The sequence below is a fragment of the Rhipicephalus microplus genome, chromosome 4, assembly GCF_043290135.1.
Source record: "Rhipicephalus microplus isolate Deutch F79 chromosome 4, USDA_Rmic, whole genome shotgun sequence".
Taxonomy (NCBI): Eukaryota; Metazoa; Arthropoda; class Arachnida; order Ixodida; family Ixodidae; genus Rhipicephalus; species Rhipicephalus microplus.
Genome location: NC_134703.1, coordinates 242,290,017 through 242,312,516, shown reverse-complemented (window position 1 = coordinate 242,312,516; position 22,500 = coordinate 242,290,017).

The window sequence follows — 22,500 nt, the reverse complement described above, 5'->3', positions numbered from 1 at the left end:
TCAACCTAACATAACCTTCGCACTTCTATCGTTAGAAAACGTTTTACTCGCTACTTTACATTGCTTTCTACAACATTACGACGGTTTCAAGCGCTTTCACATTAGATATCGCAGTTCCCAACTTGTAAAGGTGAAAAACACTGCATCTCACTAAGTGACATTGTTTAATGCGGTTTTACGACGGTTCATACCTTAACCTAACGTAACCTAACCTAACCTAACCCAACCTAACCTAACAACCTTACCTAACCTAACCTAACCTAACCAAACCTAACCTAACGTAACCTAACCTAACCTAACCTAACCTAACCTAACCTAACGACGTTTGCAAGCGCTTTCACATTAGATATCGCAGTTCCCGACTTGTAATGGTGAAAAACACTGCATCTCACTAAGTGACATTGTTTAATGCGGTTTTACGACGGTTCATATCTTAACCTAACCTAACATTCGTACTTGTATTAGAAAACGCTCTATTACACTGTTTCGTTCACAATTACGATATTTGCATAACCTCACAGTTTTTCACCAACTTATTGCAGTACAGAACGCTGTATCTCGCTAAATGACATCGTTCTTTAAGGTTTCACGATGCTTGCATGCGCTTTAACGAGAATATCACATTATAGCAGTTTCGCACTTGTAACGGTACAAGACGCAGTATTTGGCTTGTTCATGCCGTTTTGTGTGCTTTCACAACATTTTACCTATCGCAGTTTCGTACACGCAATAAACAACACTATCTCGTTAGATGACGTCGTTTTTGGTGGTTTCACGACACTACCTAGCTTAAACTAACATAACTCAACCTAACATAACCTTCGCACTTCTATCGTTAGAAAACGTTTTACTCGCTACTTTACAATGCTTTCTACAACATTACGACGGTTTCAAGCGCTTTCACATTAGATATCGCAGTTCCCAACTTGTAAAGGTGAAAAACACTGCATCTCACTAAGTGACATTGTTTATAGCGGTTTTAGCGCGGTTCATATCTTAACCTAACCTAACCTAACCCTACCTAACCTAACCCAACCTAACCTAACGTAACCTAACCTAACCTAACCTAACCAAACCTAACCTAACGTAACCTAACCTAACCTAACCTAACGACGTTTGCAAGCGCTTTCACATTAGATATCGCAGTTCCCGACTTGTAATGGTGAAAAAGACTGCATCTCACTAAGTGACATTGTTTAATGCGGTTTTACGACGGTTCATATCTTAACCTGGAGTGGACACGGTGGCATCGCCGTGACAATGACGCCTGACGTACCGCTGTTCATGCAGGTCCTTTGCGCGTGCCTACGCTTTATAACCGGAGGCGCCGCGGAATCTTTTCAAACTGGAAGCGACGAGCTTCGCTACGATGCCGGCCTGCCGCCATCCTTCTGTGTGGGCGGTGATCCCTTCCGGCTTCATGAGGGTGTCTGCAATCAGCAGCTTGGTCACATCGACGATCATTTCGGACAGCCACCCGGGAGCACGATGACGTCAACACGCATGCCCACAAGGGTCCGCCTGTATGCTTTAAATCTGGGACCATCGCCTACCTGCTTCAGTGGACACGGTGGCATCGCCGTGACAATGACGCCTGACGTACCGCTGTTCATGCAGGTCCTTTGCGCGTGCCTACGCTTTATAACCGGAGGCGCCGCGGAATCTTTTCAAACTGGAAGCGACGAGCTTCGCTACGATGCCGGCCTGCCGCCATCCTTCTGTGTGGGCGGTGATCCCTTCCGGCTTCATGAGGGTGTCTGCAATCAGCAGCTTGGTCACATCGACGATCATTTCGGACAGCCACCCGGGAGCACGATGACGTCAACACGCATGCCCACAAGGGTCCGCCTGTATGCTTTAAATCTGGGACCATCGCCTACCTGCTTCAGTGGACACGGTGGCATCGCCGTGACAATGACGCCTGACGTACCGCTGTTCATGCAGGTTGGTGACCGGAAGGATAGCTTCCGTAGCGATTCCATAGCTCTTATAGTGCTGCCGTGTCCACAAGTTTTGGCTGACTGTGTATGTGACTGTTTTTCTATTGTGGGTCTGTTGTTGAGTCTTTCTGGCGATGTCGAGCTGAATCCGGGGCCTATAACGGACGCCGTATGCAAAGAAATGCTCCAGAATCAAAAAGAAATTTTGTCTAAACTAACAGCGGTTCAAGAAAAGCAAAATTCGTTTGAAACTAGAATTCTAGACATGCAAAATCGGCTTCTTGTTATTGAGACTAAGGTGCAAAGCTTAGATGAGACTCGCAGCAGGCTCGCAACTCTTGAAACAATTGTGGCTGAATGTCGTGACAAATCATCTAGTCTGCTTGATCAGGTGGACGATTTGGAAAATCGTTCGAGAAGAAACAACCTTATCATAAGGGGAGTAGCAGAAGATGAGAATGAAAAAGAAGAAACTCTACTAAAAAAAGTAAACGAAGAAATCTTTAGCTCTACCCTAAAGGTAAACATGACGTCTATTGAGAGAATTCATAGGATAGGAAAAAAAATTCTGGCAAAACTCGCCCCGTCATCCTTAGGCTGGCAGACTATAGGGATAAAATGAAAGTCTTGCAGAGGTGCTCAAGACTGAAGGATACGGGTTACAGTATCAGCGAGGACTTCTCGAAAAGAGTACAGGGAATAAGAAAAAAACTTTGGGACTCTGCTATCGAAGAAAGAAAGGCAGGAAAGAAGGTAAAACTTGTTTTTGATAAGCTGAAGGTAAACAATACTCTTTACTGCTGGAATGAAGCGCGTGCCGAAAGAAGCAAGCTTGGAAATGATGATGCAACACGTGATAAGTGACAGGCACAGGGACAGAAAGATAATTTTAAAATAATCAATTTAAATGCCCGAAGTGTATCAAATAAATCACATATGCTTGAAGCCTTGGTTATCGATCACGAACCTGATATTGTTTTAATTACGGAAACATGGTTGCACGAAATTATACCTGATACTGAAATCGCTCCACCCGGTTACTCAATGGTTCGGAGGGATCGTGATGGAAGAGGGGGTGGAGTTGCTTTCTTAGTCAAGAAAGGCGTTAATTATAGTTCCCTGGACGCAGCAGATGGTATTGAGGCCGTATGGATTAAAACAAAACTAAATAATCGCACCGTGTTTATAGGTGGGGTCTACAGACCTCCAAATTCCCCTGTTGAGTACATTTTGCAACTAAGAAGATTCATGGACAGCCACTTTAGAGAAAAAGACAATATCATCTTACTAGGTGATTTCAATCTTCCGGCTATTGATTGGCATTCGCATGTGGCCGTCGACTCACATGATGCTTCTTGTGACTTATTTCTCGACTTAATATTCTCTTTCAATTTACATCAGGTTGTAAATGAGTTCACTAGAGTATGTGCAACACGGTCCTCTGTACTTGATTTAATTTTATTATCCAACGCTTTGACTTCATATGTGAATGATTGCCTTGTTGAAGAGGGTTTATCAGACCACAAGATGATTATACTGTCCATGAGCATGTCGTCGTGCACCTCACAGCAGAAATCGGGCATCACTTATCCGAACTTTCAAGCTGCCGATGATGTTAGTGTTTTGGATTTTCTTGAAAGGTCGTTTTGTAACTTCACTGCTATTTATGAATCAAATGGTAGCTCTAACTGCTTGTGGGAATATTTTCATAATATAACAATGGAATGCATTAGGCGGTTTATTCCTAAAAGTTTTAAAAAGTGTAAAAGAAATAACCCTTGGATCACTAGAGATATAATTCATGTCAAACGGAGGATTAAAAGGAAGAGAAAAGCTTGTTCTCGTGATCCAAGTGCCCAGAACAAGACTGCACTTCATAACATGAGGCTTGATCTAAATCGTCTTGTCAAGGAATCTAAGGAAAGATTTTTTAATGTAACATTGAAAAAAATTTCTGTACGAAGCACCTAGCAAATTCTGGAGGTATGTAAACCCGTCCGAGAAACAGAATACACCGGTCGATGAAAAAATTGCCCTTGAACGCGCGGAAAATTTCAATTCATTTTTTTCTTCCGTTTTCACCGAAGATGATGGTACCCTTCCGTCCCTTTCTGACGCTTCCAATCGCCCTCCGGTATCCGACCCGTTAATCAACGAAGAAGGAGTATTAAACCTTCTTCTACACATTGACATTAAGAAATCCGCTGGTCCAGACGGCATTCCGAACGAGTTTCTATATAGATATGCTCAATGGGTCGCAAAGTATCTTACTATAATCTTTCAAACTTCAATTAATCAAGCCTCATTTCCTGTAGCCTGGAAAGAAGCTAAAATAATACCAGTTCACAAAAGTGGGAACACTTCAGAAGTGGGTAACTACAGGCCTATCTCTCTTACGAGTACCTGCTCCAAACTGCTTGAGCATATACTGTGTAAGCATCTCTCTAATTATTTAGACACTCACAATTTATTATCACCTGTGCAACACGGCTTTCGAAGGGGATTATCTACAGTAACGCAGCTTGTTGTTACAGTTCACGATTTTGCGCAGGCAATTAATCGACGGGAACAGATTGATCTAATATTCTTAGATTTCGCCAAAGCCTTCGATAAGGTCTCGCATCCCAAACTCTTACTAAAAGTAAATGAAATATTCAGAAACTCAAATATTACTCAGTGGTTCATTTCTTACCTCCATTCTCGTACACAGTACGTAGAAATAAATAAAATTAAATCGAAGTCCAGACCCGTTATATCCGGTGTGCCTCAAGGCAGTGTTCTGGGGCCTCTTTTATTTCTTATTTTTATAAATGACCTGCCCTCAGATTTGTCTGTTCCCGTGAGATTGTTTGCAGATGACTGCGTTATATATAACAAGATCACATCCCTGAGAGACCAGGTAGACCTGAACAACAACTTAAACAAAATTTTACTATGGTGTAATGAATGGCAGATGGTTCTAAACCCCGTAAAATCAGTTTGCATGAGCATAACAAGAAAAAAGGTACCTCTCAAATATAATTACAATATTGGTTCCCACGATCTAAAAAGGGTAACAGAATATAAATATTTAGGGCTAATATTCACTCCAGATTTGAGGTGGAATACTCACGTAGACGTCACCTGTAGAAAGGCAAACAAAACTCTATGGGGTCTGAGGCGAAGGTTACATGACGCAACACCCGAAGTAAAAAGTCTTGCGTACAAAATGCTAGTACGCCCAATAATTGAATATTGTAAAATAGTATGGGACCCTCATACCACCACTAACCTACATAAACTGGAGAAAGTTCAAAGAATGGCTGCCAGGTTTATATTCAATAAATATCAACGCATGCACTCTGCTTCCGATCTTTGCAACCGTGCAAACCTACAAGCCTTAAAACTTAGAACTAAGTATGACCGTTTGAAATTCCTATTCCTCATTATTCGTAGTCAGGTTAAAATCAACTCATTAGATTTCTTTGAAATTTCTCCAGATCCGCGCTCTAGACACAAACACACTTTATATATACAGCCACCAGCCACCCGAAACAACGCATTTAAATACAGCTTCTTTCCGAGGACAATTAAAGAATGGAATGAACTACCAAACAAAGTCGCGATGTCTTCCTCTATCACGGCGTTTTCTGCAGCTTTAGAATCGCTTATTTTTTCCGAAATAGATGCGTCATAATTCACGATGTCAATGTATATTGCCTCTCGCTTTGTTAATTGTTGTTTTCTATGCGCAGAATGCAAGTGCACATGCCTGTGTTTAACTTTGTCTTTTAGTGTGAATACCTGTGTTCGCTGTATGTCTCTATTTTGTAACGTATTTCATGACCATTTCTTTCATTTGTTTTCCACTCCTGTAATAACCCCAGCTGGGGTTGACAGTATTAATAAACAAACAAACAAACAAACAAACAAACCTAACCTAACATTCGTACTTGTATGGAAAAACGCTCTATTACACTGTGTCGTTCACAATTACGATATTTGCATAAACTCACAGTTTTTCACCAACTTATTGCAGTACAGAACGCTGTATCTCGCTAAATGACATCGTTCTTTAAGGTTTCACGATGCTTGCATGCGCTTTAACAAGAATATCACATTATAGCAGTTTCGCACTTGTAACGGTACAACACGCAGTATCTGGCTTGTTCAAGCCGTTTTGTGTACTTTCACAACATTTCACCTATTGCAGTTACGTACATGCAATAAAACAACACTATCTCGTTAGATGACGTCCTTTTTGGTGGTCTCACGACGCTACATAGCTTAAACTAACATAACTCAAGCTAACCTTCGCACTTCTATCGTTAGAAAACGTTTTACTCGCAACTTTACAATGTTTTCTACAAGATTACGACGGTTTCATGCGCTTTCACATTAGATATCGTAGTTCCCGACTTGTAATGTTGAAAAACACTACATCTCACTAAGTGACATTGTTTAATGCGGTTTTACGACGGTTGATATCTCAACCTAACCTAACATTCGCACTTGTATCTAAATACGCTCAATTACACTGTTTCGTTCACAATTACGATATTTGCATAAACTCACAGTTTTTCACCAACTTATTGCAGTACAGAACGCTGTATCTCGCTAAATGACATCGTTCTTTAAGGTTTCACGATGCTTGCATGCGCTTTAACAAGAATATCACATTATAGCAGTTTCGCACTTGTAACGGTACAACACGCAGTATATGGCTTGTTCAAGCCGTTTTGTGTACTTTCACAACATTTCACCTATTGCAGTTACGTACATGCAATAAAACAACACTATCTCGTTAGATGACGTCCTTTTTGGTGGTCTCACGACGCTACATAGCTTAAACTAACATAACTCAACCTAACATAACCTTCGCACTTCTATCGTTAGAAAACGTTTTACTCGCTACTTTACATTGCTTTCTACAACATTACGACGGTTTCAAGCGCTTTCACATTAGATATCGCAGTTCCCAACTTGTAAAGGTGAAAAACACTGCATCTCACTAAGTGACATTGCTTAATGCGGTTTTACGACGGTTCATACCTTAACCTAACGTAACCTAACCTAACCTAACCCAACCTAACCTAACAACCTAACCTAACCTAGCCTAACCTAACCAAACCTAACCTAACGTAACCTAACCTAACCTAACCTAACCTAACCTAACGACGTTTGCAAGCGCTTTCACATTAGATATCGCAGTTCCCGACTTGTAATGGTGAAAAACACTGCATCTCACTAAGTGACATTGTTTAATGCGGTTTTACGACGGTTCATATCTTAACCTAACCTAACATTCGTACTTGTATTAGAAAACGCTCTATTACACTGTTTCGTTCACAATTACGATATTTGCATAACCTCACAGTTTTTCACCAACTTATTGCAGTACAGAACGCTGTATCTCGCTAAATGACATCGTTCTTTAAGGTTTCACGATGCTTGCATGCGCTTTAACGAGAATATCACATTATAGCAGTTTCGCACTTGTAACGGTACAAGACGCAGTATTTGGCTTGTTCATGCCGTTTTGTGTGCTTTCACAACATTTTACCTATCGCAGTTTCGTACACGCAATAAACAACACTATCTCGTTAGATGACGTCGTTTTTGGTGGTTTCACGACACTACCTAGCTTAAACTAACATAACTCAACCTAACATAACCTTCGCACTTCTATCGTTAGAAAACGTTTTACTCGCTACTTTACAATGCTTTCTACAACATTACGACGGTTTCAAGCGCTTTCACATTAGATATCGCAGTTCCCAACTTGTAAAGGTGAAAAACACTGCATCTCACTAAGTGACATTGTTTATAGCGGTTTTAGCGCGGTTCATATCTTAACCTAACCTAACCTAACCCTACCTAACCTAACCCAACCTAACCTAACGTAACCTAACCTAACCTAACCTAACCAAACCTAACCTAACGTAACCTAACCTAACCTAACCTAACGACGTTTGCAAGCGCTTTCACATTAGATATCGCAGTTCCCGACTTGTAATGGTGAAAAAGACTGCATCTCACTAAGTGACATTGTTTAATGCGGTTTTACGACGGTTCATATCTTAACCTAACCTAACATTCGTACTTGTATGGAAAAACGCTCTATTACACTGTTTCGTTCACAATTACGATATTTGCATAAACTCACAGTTTTTCACCAACTTATTGCAGTACAGAACGCTGTATCTCGCTAAATGACATCGTTCTTTAAGGTTTCACGATGCTTGCATGCGCTTTAACAAGAATATCACATTATAGCAGTTTCGCACTTGTAACGGTACAACACGCAGTATCTGGCTTGTTCAAGCCGTTTTGTGTACTTTCACAACATTTCACCTATTGCAGTTACGTACATGCAATAAAACAACACTATCTCGTTAGATGACGTCCTTTTTGGTGGTCTCACGACGCTACATAGCTTAAACTAACATAACTCAAGCTAACCTTCGCACTTCTATCGTTAGAAAACGTTTTACTCGCAACTTTACAATGTTTTCTACAAGATTACGACGGTTTCATGCGCATTCACATTAGATATCGTAGTTCCCGACTTGTAATGTTGAAAAACACTACATCTCACTAAGTGACATTGTTTAATGCGGTTTTACGACGGTTGATATCTCAACCTAACCTAACATTCGCACTTGTATCTAAATACGCTCAATTACACTGTTTCGTTCACAATTACGATATTTGCTTGACCTCACAGTTTCTCACCAACTTATTACAGTTCAGAACGCTGTATCTCGCTAAATGACATCGTTCTTTAAGGTTTCACGATACTTGCATGCGCTTTAACGAGAATATCACATTAAAGCAGTTTCGCACTTGTAACGGCACAAGACGCAGTATCTGGCTAGTTCATGCCATTTTCTGTGCTTTCCCAATATTTCACCTATCGCAGTTTCGTACTCGCAATAAAACAACACTATCTCGTTAGATGACATCGTTTTTCGTGGTTTCACGACGCTACCTAGCTCAAACTAACCGAACCTTCGCACTTCTATCGTTAGAAAACGTTTTATTCGCTACTTTACAATGTTTTCTACAAGATTACGACGGTTTCATGCGCTTTCACATTAGATATCGCAGTTCCCAATATGTAAAGGTGAAAAACACTGCATCTCACTAAGTGACATTGTTTAATGCGGTTTTACGACGGTTCATACCTTAACCTAACGTAACCTAACCTAACCTAACCTAACATTACCTAACCTAACCTAACCTAACCTAACCCAACCCAACCCAACCTAACCTATCCTAACCTAACCTAAACTAACCTAACCCAACCTAACCTAACCTAACCTAACCCAACCCAACCCAACCCAACCCAACCTAACCTAACCTAAGCTAACCTAACCAAACCTAACCAAACCTAACCTAACCTAACTTAACCTAACCTAACGTAACCTAACCTAACCTAACCTATTCTAACCTAACCTAACCTAACCTAACCTAACCTAACGTAACCTAACCTAACCTAACCCAACCTAACCCAACCCAACCCAACCCAACCCAACAACACCCAACCCAACCTAACCTAACCTAACCTAACCTTACCTAACCTAACCAAATTATCCTTACCTAACCTAACCTAACCTAACGTAACCTAACCTAACCTAACCTAACGTAACCTAACCTAACCTAACGTAACCTAACCTAACCTAACCTAACCCAACCTAACCTAACCTAACCTAACCTAACCCAACTCAACCCAACCTAACCTAATCTAACCTAACCTAACCTAACCTAACCTAACCTAACAAAACCTAACCTAACCTAACCTAACCTAACCCAACCTAATGACGGTTGCAAGCGCTTTCACATTAGATATCGCAGTTCCCGACTTTTTTATTGGTGAAAAACACTGCATCTCACTAATTGACATTGTTTAATGCGGTTTTACGACGGTTCATATCTTAACCTAACCTAACATTCGTACTTGTATGCAAAAACGCTCTATTACACTGTTTCGTTCACAATTACGATATTTGCATAACCTCACAGTTTTTCACAAACTTATTGCAGTACAGAACGCTGTATCTCGCTAAATGACATCGTTCTTTAAGGTTTCACGATGCTTGCATGCGCTTTAACAAGAATATCACATTATAGCAGTTTCGCACTTGTAACGGTACAACACGCAGTATCTGGCTTGTTCAAGCCGTTTTGTGTACTTTCACAACATTTCACCTATTGCAGTTACGTACATGCAATAAAACAACACTATCTCGTTAGATGACGTCCTTTTTGGTGGTCTCACGACGCTACATAGCTTAAACTAACATAACTCAAGCTAACCTTCGCACTTCTATCGTTAGAAAACGTTTTACTCGCAACTTTACAATGTTTTCTACAAGATTACGACGGTTTCATGCGCTTTCACATTAGATATCGTAGTTCCCGACTTGTAATGTTGAAAAACACTACATCTCACTAAGTGACATTGTTTAATGCGGTTTTACGACGGTTGATATCTCAACCTAACCTAACATTCGCACTTGTATCTAAATACGCTCAATTACACTGTTTCGTTCACAATTACGATATTTGCTTGACCTCACAGTTTCTCACCAACTTATTACAGTTCAGAACGCTGTATCTCGCTAAATGACATCGTTCTTTAAGGTTTCACGATACTTGCATGCGCTTTAACGAGAATATCACATTAAAGCAGTTTCGCACTTGTAACGGCTCAAGACGCAGTATCTGGCTAGTTCATGCCATTTTGTGTGCTTTCCCAATATTTCACCTATCGCAGTTTCGTATTTGCAATAAAACAACACTATCTCGTTAGATGACATCGTTTTTGGTGGTTTCACGACGCTACCTAGCTCAAACTATCCGAACCTTCGCACTTCTATCGTTAGAAAACGTTTTATTCGCTACTTTACAATGTTTTCTACAAGATTACGACGGTTTCATGCGCTTTCACATTAGATATCGCAGTTCCCGACTTGTAATGGTGAAAAACACAGCATCTCACTAAGTGACATTGTTTAATGCGGTTTTAGCGCGGTTCATATCTTAACCTAACCTAACCTTACCTAACCCAACCTAACCTAACCTAACCTAACCTAACCTAACGACGTTTGCAAGCGCTTTCACATTAGATATCGCAGTTCCCGACTTGTAATGGTGAAAAACACTGCATCTCACTAAGTGACATTGTTTAATGCGGTTTTACGACGGTTCATATCTTAACCTAACCTAACATTCGCACTTGTATTAAAAAACGCTCTATTACACTGTTTCGTTCTCAATTAGGATATTTGCATAACCTCACAGTTTTTCACCAACTTATTGCAGTACAGAACGCTGTATCTCGCTAAATGACATCGTTCTTTAAGGTTTCACGATGCTTGCATGCGCTTTAACGAGAATATCACAACATAGCAGTTTCGCACTTGTAACGGTACAACACGCAGTATTTGGCTTGTTCATGCCGTTTTGTGCGCTTTCACAACATTTCACCTATCGCAGTTTCGTACTCGCAATAAAACAACACTATCTCGCTAGATGACGTTGTTTTTGGTAGTTTCACGACGCTACCTAGCTTAAACTAACATAACTCAACCTAACATAACCTTCGCACTTCTATCGTTAGAAAACGTTTTACTCGCTACTTTACATTGCTTTCTACAACAATACGACAGTTTCAAGCGCTTTCACATTAGATATCACAGTTCCCAACTTGTAAAGGTGAAAAACACTGCATCTCACTAAGTGACAATGTTTAATGCGGTTTTACGACGGTTCATACCTTAACCTAACGTAACCTAACCTAACCTCACCTAACCTTACCTAACCTAACCTAACCTAACCTAACCCAACCCAACCCAACCTAACCTAACCTAACCTAACCTAAACTAACCTAACCCAACCTAACCTAACCTAACCTAACCTAACCTAACCCAACCCAACCCAACCTAACCTAACCTAAGCTAACCTAACCAAACCTAACCAAACCTAACCTAACCTAACTTAACCTAACCTAACGTAACCTAACCTAACCTAACCTATTCTAACGTAACCTAACCTTACCTGACCTAACCTAACCTAACGTAACCTAACCTAACCTAACCTAACATAACCTAACGTAACCTAACCTAACCTAACCTAACGTAACCTAACCTAACCTAACCCAACCTAACCCAACCCAACAACACCCAACCCAACCTAACCTAACCTTACCTAACCTAACCAAATTATCCTTACCTAACCTAACCTAACCTAACGTAACCTAACCTAACCTAACCTAACGTAACCTAACCTAACCTAACGTAACCTAACCTAACCTAACCTAACCTAACCCAACCTAACCTAACCTAACCTAACCTAACCCAACTCAACCCAACCTAACCTAATCTAACCTAACCTAACCTAACCTAACCTAACAAAACCTAACCTAACCTAACCTAACCTAACCTAACGACGGTTGCAAGCGCTTTCACAATAAATATCGCAGTTCCCGACTTTTAATGCTGAAAAACACTGCATCTCACTAATTGACATTGTTTAATGCGGTTTTACGACGGTTCATATCTTAACCTAACCTAACATTCGCACTTGTATCTAAAAACGCTCTATTACACTGTTTTGTTCACAATTACCATATTTGCATAACCTCACAGTTTTTCACCAACTTATTGCAGTACAGAACGTTGTATCTCGCTAAATGACATTGTTCTTTAAGGTTTCACGATGCTTGCATGCGCTTTAACGAGAATATCACAATATAGCAGTTTCGCACTTGTAACGGTAGAACACGCAGTATTTGGCTTGTTCATGCCGTTTTGTGTGCTTTCACAACATTTCACCTATCGCAGTTTAATACTCGCTATAAAACAACACTATCTCGTTAGATGACGTCATTTTGGGTAGTTTCACGACGCTACCTAGCTTAAACTAACCTAACCTAACCTTCGCACTTCTATCGTTAGAAAACGTTTTACTCGCAACTTTACAATGTTTTCTACAAGATTACGACGGTTTCATGCGCTTTCACATTAGATATCGTAGTTCCCGACTTGTAATGTTGAAAAACACTACATCTCACTAAGTGACATTGTTTAATGCGGTTTTACGACGGTTGATATGTCAACCTAACCTAACATTCGCACTTGTATCTAAAGACGCTAAATTACACTGTTTCGTTCACAATTACGATATTTGCTTGACCTCACAGTTTCTCACCAGCTTATTACAGTACAGAACGCTGTATCTCGCTAAATGACATCGTTCTTTAAGGTTTCACGATACTTGCATGCGCTTTACCGAGAATGTCAAAACAGCAGTTTCGCACTTGTAACGGTACAACACGCAGTATTTGGCTTGTTCATGCCGTTTTGTGTGCTTTCACATTTTACCTATCGCAGTTTCGTACTCGCAATAAAACAACACAATCTCGTTAGATGACGTCGTTTTTGGTGGTTTCACGACGCTACCTAGCTTAAACTAACATAACTCAACCTAACATAACCTTCGCACTTCTATCGTTAGAAAACGTTTTACTCGCTACTTTACATTGCTTTCTACAACATTACGACGGTTTCAAGCGCTTTCACAATAGATATCGCAGTTCCCAACTTGTAAAGGTGAAAAACACTGCATCTCACGAAGTGACATTGTTTATTGCGGTTTTACGACGGTTCACACCTTAACCTAACGTTACCTAACCTAACCTAACCCAACCTAACCTAACATAACCTAACCTAACCTAACCTAACCTAACCTAACCAAACCTAACCTAACGTAACCTAACCTAACCTAACCTAACCTAACCTAACGACGTTTGCAAGCGCTTTCACATTAGATAACGCAGTTCCCGACTTGTAATGGTGAAAAACACTGCATCTCACTAAGTGACATTGTTTAATGCGGTTTTACGACGGTTCATATCTTAACCTAACCTAACATTCGTACTTGTATTGAAAAACGCTCTATTACACTGTTTCGTTCACAATTACGATATTTGCATAACCTCACAGTTTTTCACCAACTTATTGCAGTACAGAACGCTGTATCTCGCTAAATGACATCGTTCTTTAAGGTTTCACGATGCTTGCATGCGCTTTAACGAGAATATCACATTATAGCAGTTTCGCACTTGTAACGGTACAAGACGCAGTATCTGGCTAGTTCATGCCATTTTGTGTGCTTTCCCAATATTTTACCTATCGCAGTTTCGTACTCGCAATAAAACAACACTATCTCGTTAGATGACATCGTTTTTGGTGGTTTCACGACGCTACCTAGCTCAAACTAACCGAACCTTCGCACTTCTATCGTTAGAAAACGTTTTATTCGCTACTTTACAATGTTTTCTACAAGATTACGACGGTTTCATGCGCTTTCACATTAGATATTGCAGTTCCCGACTTGTAATGGTGAAAAACACAGCATCTCACTAAGTGACATTGTTTAATGCGGTTTTAGCGCGGTTCATATCTTAACCTAACCTAACCTTACCTAACCCAACCTAACCTAACCTAACCTAACCAAACCTTACCTAACATCCCTAACCTAACCTAACCTAACCAAACCTAACCTAACCTAACCTAACGTAACCTAACCTAACCTAACCTAACCTAACCTAACGACGTTTGCAAGCGCTTTCACATTAGATATCGCAGTTCCCGACTTGTAATGGTGAAAAACACTGCATCTCACTAAGTGACATTGTTTAATGCGGTTTTACGACGGTTCATATCTTAACCTAACCTAACATTCGCACTTGTATTAAAAAACGCTCTATTACACTGTTTCGTTCACAATTAGGATATTTGCATAACCTCACAGTTTTTCACCAACTTATTGCAGTACAGAACGCTGTATCTCGCTAAATGACATCGTTCTTTAAGGTTTCACGATGCTTGCATGCGCTTTAACGAGAATATCACAACATAGCAGTTTCGCACTTGTAACGGTACAACACGCAGTATTTGGCTTGTTCATGTCGTTTTGTGTGCTTTCACAACATTTCACCTATCGCAGTTTCGTACTCGCAATAAAACAACACTATCTCGTTAGATGACGTTGTTTTTCGTAGTTTCACGACGCTACCTAGCTTAAACTAACATAACTCAACCTAACATAACCTTCGCACTTCTATCGTTAGAAAACGTTTTACTCGCTACTTTACATTGCTTTCTACAACAATACGACAGTTTCAAGCGCTTTCACATTAGATATCACAGTTCCCAACTTGTAAAGGTGAAAAACACTGCATCTCACTAAGTGACATTGTTTAATGCGGTTTTACGACGGTTCATACCTTAACCTAACGTAACCTAACCTAACCTCATCTAACCTTACCTAACCTAACCTAACCTAACCTAACCCAACCCAACCCAACCTAACCTAACCTAACCTAACCTAAACTAACCTAACCCAACCTAACCTAACCTAACCTAACCTAACCCAACCCAACCCAACCCAACCTAACCTAACCTAACCTAACCTAACCTAACCCAACCCAACCCAACCCAACCTAACCTAACCTAAGCTAACCTAACCAAACCTAACCAAACCTAACCTAACCTAACGTAACCTAACCTTACCTGACCTAACCTAACCTAACGTAACCTAACCTAACCTAACCTAACATAACCTAACGTAACCTAACCTAACCTAACCTAACCTAACGTAACCTAACCTAACCTAACCCAACCTAACCCAACCCAACCCAACCCAACAACACCCAACCCAACCTAACCTAACCTTACCTAACCTAACCAAATTATCCTTACCTAACCTAACCTAACCTAACGTAACCTAACCTAACCTAACCTAACGTAACCTAACCTAACCTAACGTAACCTAACCTAACCTAACCTAACGTAACCCAACCTAACCTAACCTAACCTAACCAAACTCAACCCAACCTAACCTAATCTAACCTAACCTAACCTAACCTAACCTAACAAAACCTAACCTAACCTAACCTAACCTAACCTAACCTAACGACGGTTGCAAGCGCTTTCACATTAAATATCGCAGTTCCCGACTTTTAATGGTGAAAAACACTGCATCTCACTAATTGACATTGTTTAATGCGGTTTTACGACGGTTCATATCTTAACCTAACCTAACATTCGCACTTGTATCTAAAAACGCTCTATTACACTGTTTTGTTCACAATTACCATATTTGCATAACCTCACAGTTTTTCACCAACTTATTGCAGTACAGAACGTTGTATCTCGCTAAATGACATTGTTCTTTAAGGTTTCACGATGCTTGCATGCGCTTTAACGAGAATATCACAATATAGCAGTTTCGCACTTGTAACGGTAGAACACGCAGTATTTGGCTTGTTCATGCCGTTTTGTGTGCTTTCACAACATTTCACCTATCGCAGTTTAATACTCGCTATAAAACAACACTATCTCGTTAGATGACGTCGTTTTTGGTAGTTTCACGACGCTGCCTAGCTTAAACTAACCTAACCTAACCTAACCTTCGCACTTCTATCGTTAGAAAACGTTTTACTCGCAACTTTACAATGTTTTCTACAAGATTACGACGGTTTCATGCGCTTTCACATTAGATATCGTAGTTCCCGACTTGTAATGTTGAAAAACACTACATCTCACTAAGTGACATTGTTTAATGCGGTTTTACGACGGTTGATATGTCAACCTAACCTAACATTCGCACTTGTATCTAAAGACGCTAAATTACACTGTTTCGTTCACAATTACGATATTTGCTTGACCTCACAGTTTCTCACCAGCTTATTACAGTACAGAACGCTGTATCTCGCTAAATGACATCGTTCTTTAAGGTTTCACGATACTTGCATGCGCTTTACCGAGAATGTCAAAACATAGCAGTTTCGCACTTGTAACGGTACAACACGCAGTATTTGGCTTGTTCATGCCGTTTTGTGTGCTTTCACATTTTACCTATCTCAGTTTCGTACTCGCAATAAAACAACACTATCTCGTTAGATGACGTCGTTTTTGGTGGTTTCACGACGCTACCTAGCTTAAACTAACATAACTCAACCTAACATAACCTTCGCACTTCTATCGTTAGAAAACGTTTTACTCGCTACTTTACATTGCTTTCTACAACATTACGACGGTTTCAAGCGCTTTCACAATAGATATCGCAGTTCCCAACTTGTAAAGGTGAAAAACACTGCATCTCACGAAGTGACATTGTTTATTGCGGTTTTACGACGGTTCATACCTTAACCTAACGTAACCTAAGCTAACCTAACCCAACCTAACCTAACATAACCTAACCTAACCTAACCTAACCTAACCAAACCTAACCTAACGTAACCTAACCTAACCTAACCTAACCTAACCTAACCTAACCTAACCCCTAACCTAACCACGTTTGCAAGCGCTTTCAGATTAGATATCGCAGTTCCCGACTTGTAATGGTGAAAAACTGCATCTCACTAAGTGACATTGTTTAATGCGGTTTTACGACGGTTCATATCTTAACCTAACCTAACATTCGTACTTGTATTGAAAAACGCTCTATTACACTGTTTCGTTCACAATTACGATATTTGCATAACCTCACAGTTTTTCACCAACTTATTGCAGTACAGAACGCTGTATCTCGCTAAATGACATTGTTCTTTAAGGTTTCACGATGCTTGCATGCGCTTTAACGAGAATATCACAATATAGCAGTTTCGCACTTGTAACGGTAGAACACGCAGTATTTGGCTTGTTCATGCCGTTTTGTGTGCTTTCACAACATTTCACCTATCGCAGTTTAATACTCGCAATAAAACAACACTAACTCTTTAGATGACGTGTTTTTTGGTAGTTTCACGACGCTACCTAGCCTAAACTAACCTAACCTAACCTAACCTAACCTTCGCACTTCTATCGTTAGAAAACGTTTTATTCGCTACTTTACAATGTTTTCTACAAGATTACGACGGTTTCATGCGCTTTCACATTAGATATCGCAGTTCCCAACTTGTAAAGGTGAAAAACACTGCATCTCACTAAGTGACATTGTTTAATGCGGTTTTACGACGGTTCATACCTTAACCTAACGTAACCTAACCTAACCTAACCTAACCTTACCTAACCTAACCTAACCTAACCCAACCCAACCCAACCTAACCTAACCTAACCTAACCTAAACTAACCTAACCTAACCTAACCTAACCTAACCTAACCTAACCTAACCTAACCTAACCTAACCTAACCTAACCTAACCTAACCTAACCTAACCTAACCTAACCTAACCTAACCTAACCTAACCTAACCTAACCTAACCTAACCTAACCTAACCTAACCTAACCTAACCTAACCTAACCTAACCTAACCTAACCTAACCTAACCTAACCTAACCTAACCTAACCTAACCTAACGTAACCTAACCTAACCTAACCTATCCTAACCTAACCTAACGTAACCTAACCTAACCTAACCCAACCTAACCCAACCCAACCCAACCCAACCCAACAACACCCAACCCAACCTAACCTAACCTAACCTAACCTTACCTAACCTAACCAAATTATCCTTACCTAACCTAACCAAACCTAACGTAACCTAACCTAACCTAACGTAACCTAACCTAACCTAACCTAACCCAACCTAACCTAACCTAACCTAACCTAACCCAACTCAACCCAACCTAACCTAATCTAACCTAACCTAACCTAACCTAACAAAACCTAACCTAACCTAACCTAACCTAACCTAACCTAACGACGGTTGCAAGCGCTTTCACATTAGATATCGCAGTTCCCGACTTTTAATGGTGAAAAACACTGCATCTCACTAATTGACATTGTTTAATGAGGTTTTACGACGGTTCATATCTTAACCTAACCTAACATTCGCACTTGTATCTAAAAACGCTCTATTACACTGTTTTGTTCACAATTACCATATTTGCATAACCTCACAGTTTTTCACCAACTTATTGCAGTACAGAACGTTGTATCTCGCTAAATGACATTGTTCTTTAAGGTTTCACGATGCTTGCATGCGCTTTAACGAGAATATCACAATATAGCAGTTTCGCACTTGTAACGGTAGAACACGCAGTATTTGGCTTGTTCATGCCGTTTTGTGTGCTTTCACAACATTTCACCTATCGCAGTTTAATACTCGCAATAAAACAACACTATCTCGTTAGATGACGTCGTTTTTGGTAGTTTCACGACGCTACCTAGCTTAAACTAACCTAACCTAACCTAACCTAACCTTCGCACTTCTATCGTTAGAAAACGTTTTACTCGCAACTTTACAATGTTTTCTACAAGATTACGACGGTTTCATGCGCTTTCACATTAGATATCGCAGTTCCCGACTTGTAATGGTGAAAAACACAGCATCTCACTAAGTGACATTGTTTAATGCGGTTTTAGCGCGGTTCATATCTTAACCTAACCTAACCTTACCTAACCCTACCTAACCTAACCTAACCTAACCAAACCTTACCTAACCTAACCAAACCTAACCTAACGTAACCTAACCTAACCTAACCTAACGTAACGACGTTTGCAAGCGCTTTCACATTAGATATCGCAGTTCCCGACTTGTAATGGTGAAAAACACTGCATCTCACTAAGTGACATTGTTTAATGCGGTTTTACGACGGTTCATACCTTAACCTAACGTAACCTAACCTAACCTCACCTAACCTTACCTAACCTAACCTAACCTAACCTAACCCAACCCAACCCAACCTAACCTAACCTAACCTAACCTAAACTAACCTAACCCAACCTAACCTAACCTAACCTAACCCAACCCAACCCAACCCAACCTAACCTAACCTAAGCTAACCTAACCAAACCTAACCAAACCTAACCTAACCTAACTTAACCTAACCTAACGTAACCTAACCTAAGCTAACCTATTCTAACGTAACCTAACCTTACCTGACCTAACCTAACCTAACGTAACCTAACCTAACCTAACCTAACATAACCTAACGTAACCTAACCTAACCTAACCTAACCTAACCTAACGTAACCTAACCTAACCTAACCCAACCTAACCCAACCCAACCCAACCCAACAACACCCAACCCAACCTAACCTAACCTTACCTAACCTAACCAAATTATCCTTACCTAACCTAACCTAACCTAACGTAACCTAACCTAACCTAACCTAACGTAACCTAACCTAACCTAACGTAACCTAACCTAACCTAACCTAACGTAACCTAACCTAACCTAACCCAACCTAACCTAACATAACCTAACTTAACCTAACCTAACCAAACCTAACCTAACGTAACCTAACCTAACCTAACCTAACCTAACGACGTTTGCAAGCGCTTTCAGATTAGATATCGCAGTTCCCGACTTGTAATGGTGAAAAACTGCATCTCACTAAGTGACATTGTTTAAAGCGGTTTTACGACGGTTCATATCTTAACCTAACCTAACATTCGTACTTGTATTGAAAAACGCTCTATTACACTGTTTCGTTCACAATTACGATATTTGCATAACCTCACAGTTTTTCACCAACTTATTGCAGTACAGAACGCTGTATCTCGCTAAATGACATTGTTCTTTAAGGTTTCACGATGCTTGCATGCGCTTTAACGAGAATATCACAATATAGCAGTTTCGCACTTGTAACGGTAGAACACGCAGTATTTGGCTTGTTCATGCCGTTTTGTGTGCTTTCACATTTCACCTATCGCAGTTTAATACTCGCAATAAAACAACACTAACTCTTTAGATGACGTGTTTTTTGGTAGTTTCACGACGCTACCTAGACTAAACTAACCTAACCTAACCTAACCTAACCTTCGCACTTCTATCGTTAGGAAACGTTTTATTCGCTACTTTACAATGTTTTCTACAAGATTACGACGGTTTCATGCGCTTTCACATTAGATATCGCAGTTCCCAACTTGTAAAGGTGAAAAACACTGCATCTCACTAAGTGACATTGTTTAATGCGGTTTTACGACGGTTCATACCTTAACCTAACGTAACCTAACCTAACCTAACCTAACCTTACCTAACCTAACCTAACCTAACCTAACCCAACCCAACCCAACCTAACCTAACCTAACCTAACCTAAACTAACCTAACCCAACCTAACCTAACCTAACCTAACCTAACCCAACCCAACCCAACCCAACCTAACCTAACCTAAGCTAACCTAACCAAACCTAACCAAACCTAACCTAACCTAACTTAACCTAACCTAACCTATTCTAACGTAACCTATCCTTACCTGACCTAACCTAACCTAACGTAACCTAACCTAACCTAACATAACCTAACGTAACCTAACCTAACCTAACCTATCCTAACCTAACCTAACGTAACCTAACCTAACCTAACCCAACCTAACCCAACCCAACCCAACCCAACAACACCCAACCCAACCTAACCTAACCTAACCTTACCTAACCTAACCAAATTATCCTTACCTAACCTAACCTAACCTAACGTAACCTAACCTAACCTAACGTAACCTAACCTAACCTAACCTAACCCAACCTAACCTAACCTAACCTAACCTAACCCAACTCAACCCAACCTAACCTAATCTAACCTAACCTAACCTAACAAAACCTAACCTAACCTAACCTAACCTAACGACGGTTTCATGCGCTTTCACATTAGATATCGTAGTTCCCGACTTGTAATGTTGAAAAACACTACATCTCACTAAGTGACATTGTTTAATGCGGTTTTACGACGGTTGATATGTCAACCTAACCTAACACTCGCACTTGTATCTAAAGACGCTCAATTACACTGTTTCGTTCACAATTACGATATTTGCTTGACCTCACAGTTTCTCACCAGCTTATTACAGTACAGAACGCTGTATCTCGCTAAATGACATCGTTCTTTAAGGTTTCACGATACTTGCATGCGCTTTACCGAGAATGTCAAAACATAGCAGTTTCGCACTTGTAACGGTACAACACGCAGTATTTGGCTTGTTCATGCCGTTTTGTGTGCTTTCACATTTTACCTATCGCAGTTTCGTACTCGCAATAAAACAACACTATCTCGTTAGATGACGTCTTTTTGGTGGTTTCACGACGCTACCTAGCTTAAACTAACATAACTCAACCTAACATAACCTTCGCACTTCTATCGTTAGAAAACGTTTTACTCGCTACTTTACATTGCTTTCTACAACATTACGACGGTTTCAAGCGCTTTCACATTAGATATCGCAGTTCCCAACTTGTAAAGGTGAAAAACACTGCATCCCACGAAGTGACATTGTTTATTGCGGTTTTACGACGGTTCATACCTTAACCTAACGTAACCTAACCTAACCTAACCCAACCTAACCTAACATAACCTAACCTAACCTAACCTAACCAAACCTAACCTAACGTAACCTAACAAACCTAACCTAACCTAACCTAACCTAACCTAACGACGTTTGCAAGCGCTTTCACATTAGATATCGCAGTTCCCGACTTGTAATGGTGAAAAACGCTGCATCTCACTAAGTGACATTGTTTAATGCGGTTTTACGACGGTTCATATCTTAACCTAACCTAACATTCGTATTTGTATTGAAAAACGCTCTATTACACTGTTTCGTTCACAATTACGATATTTGCATAACCT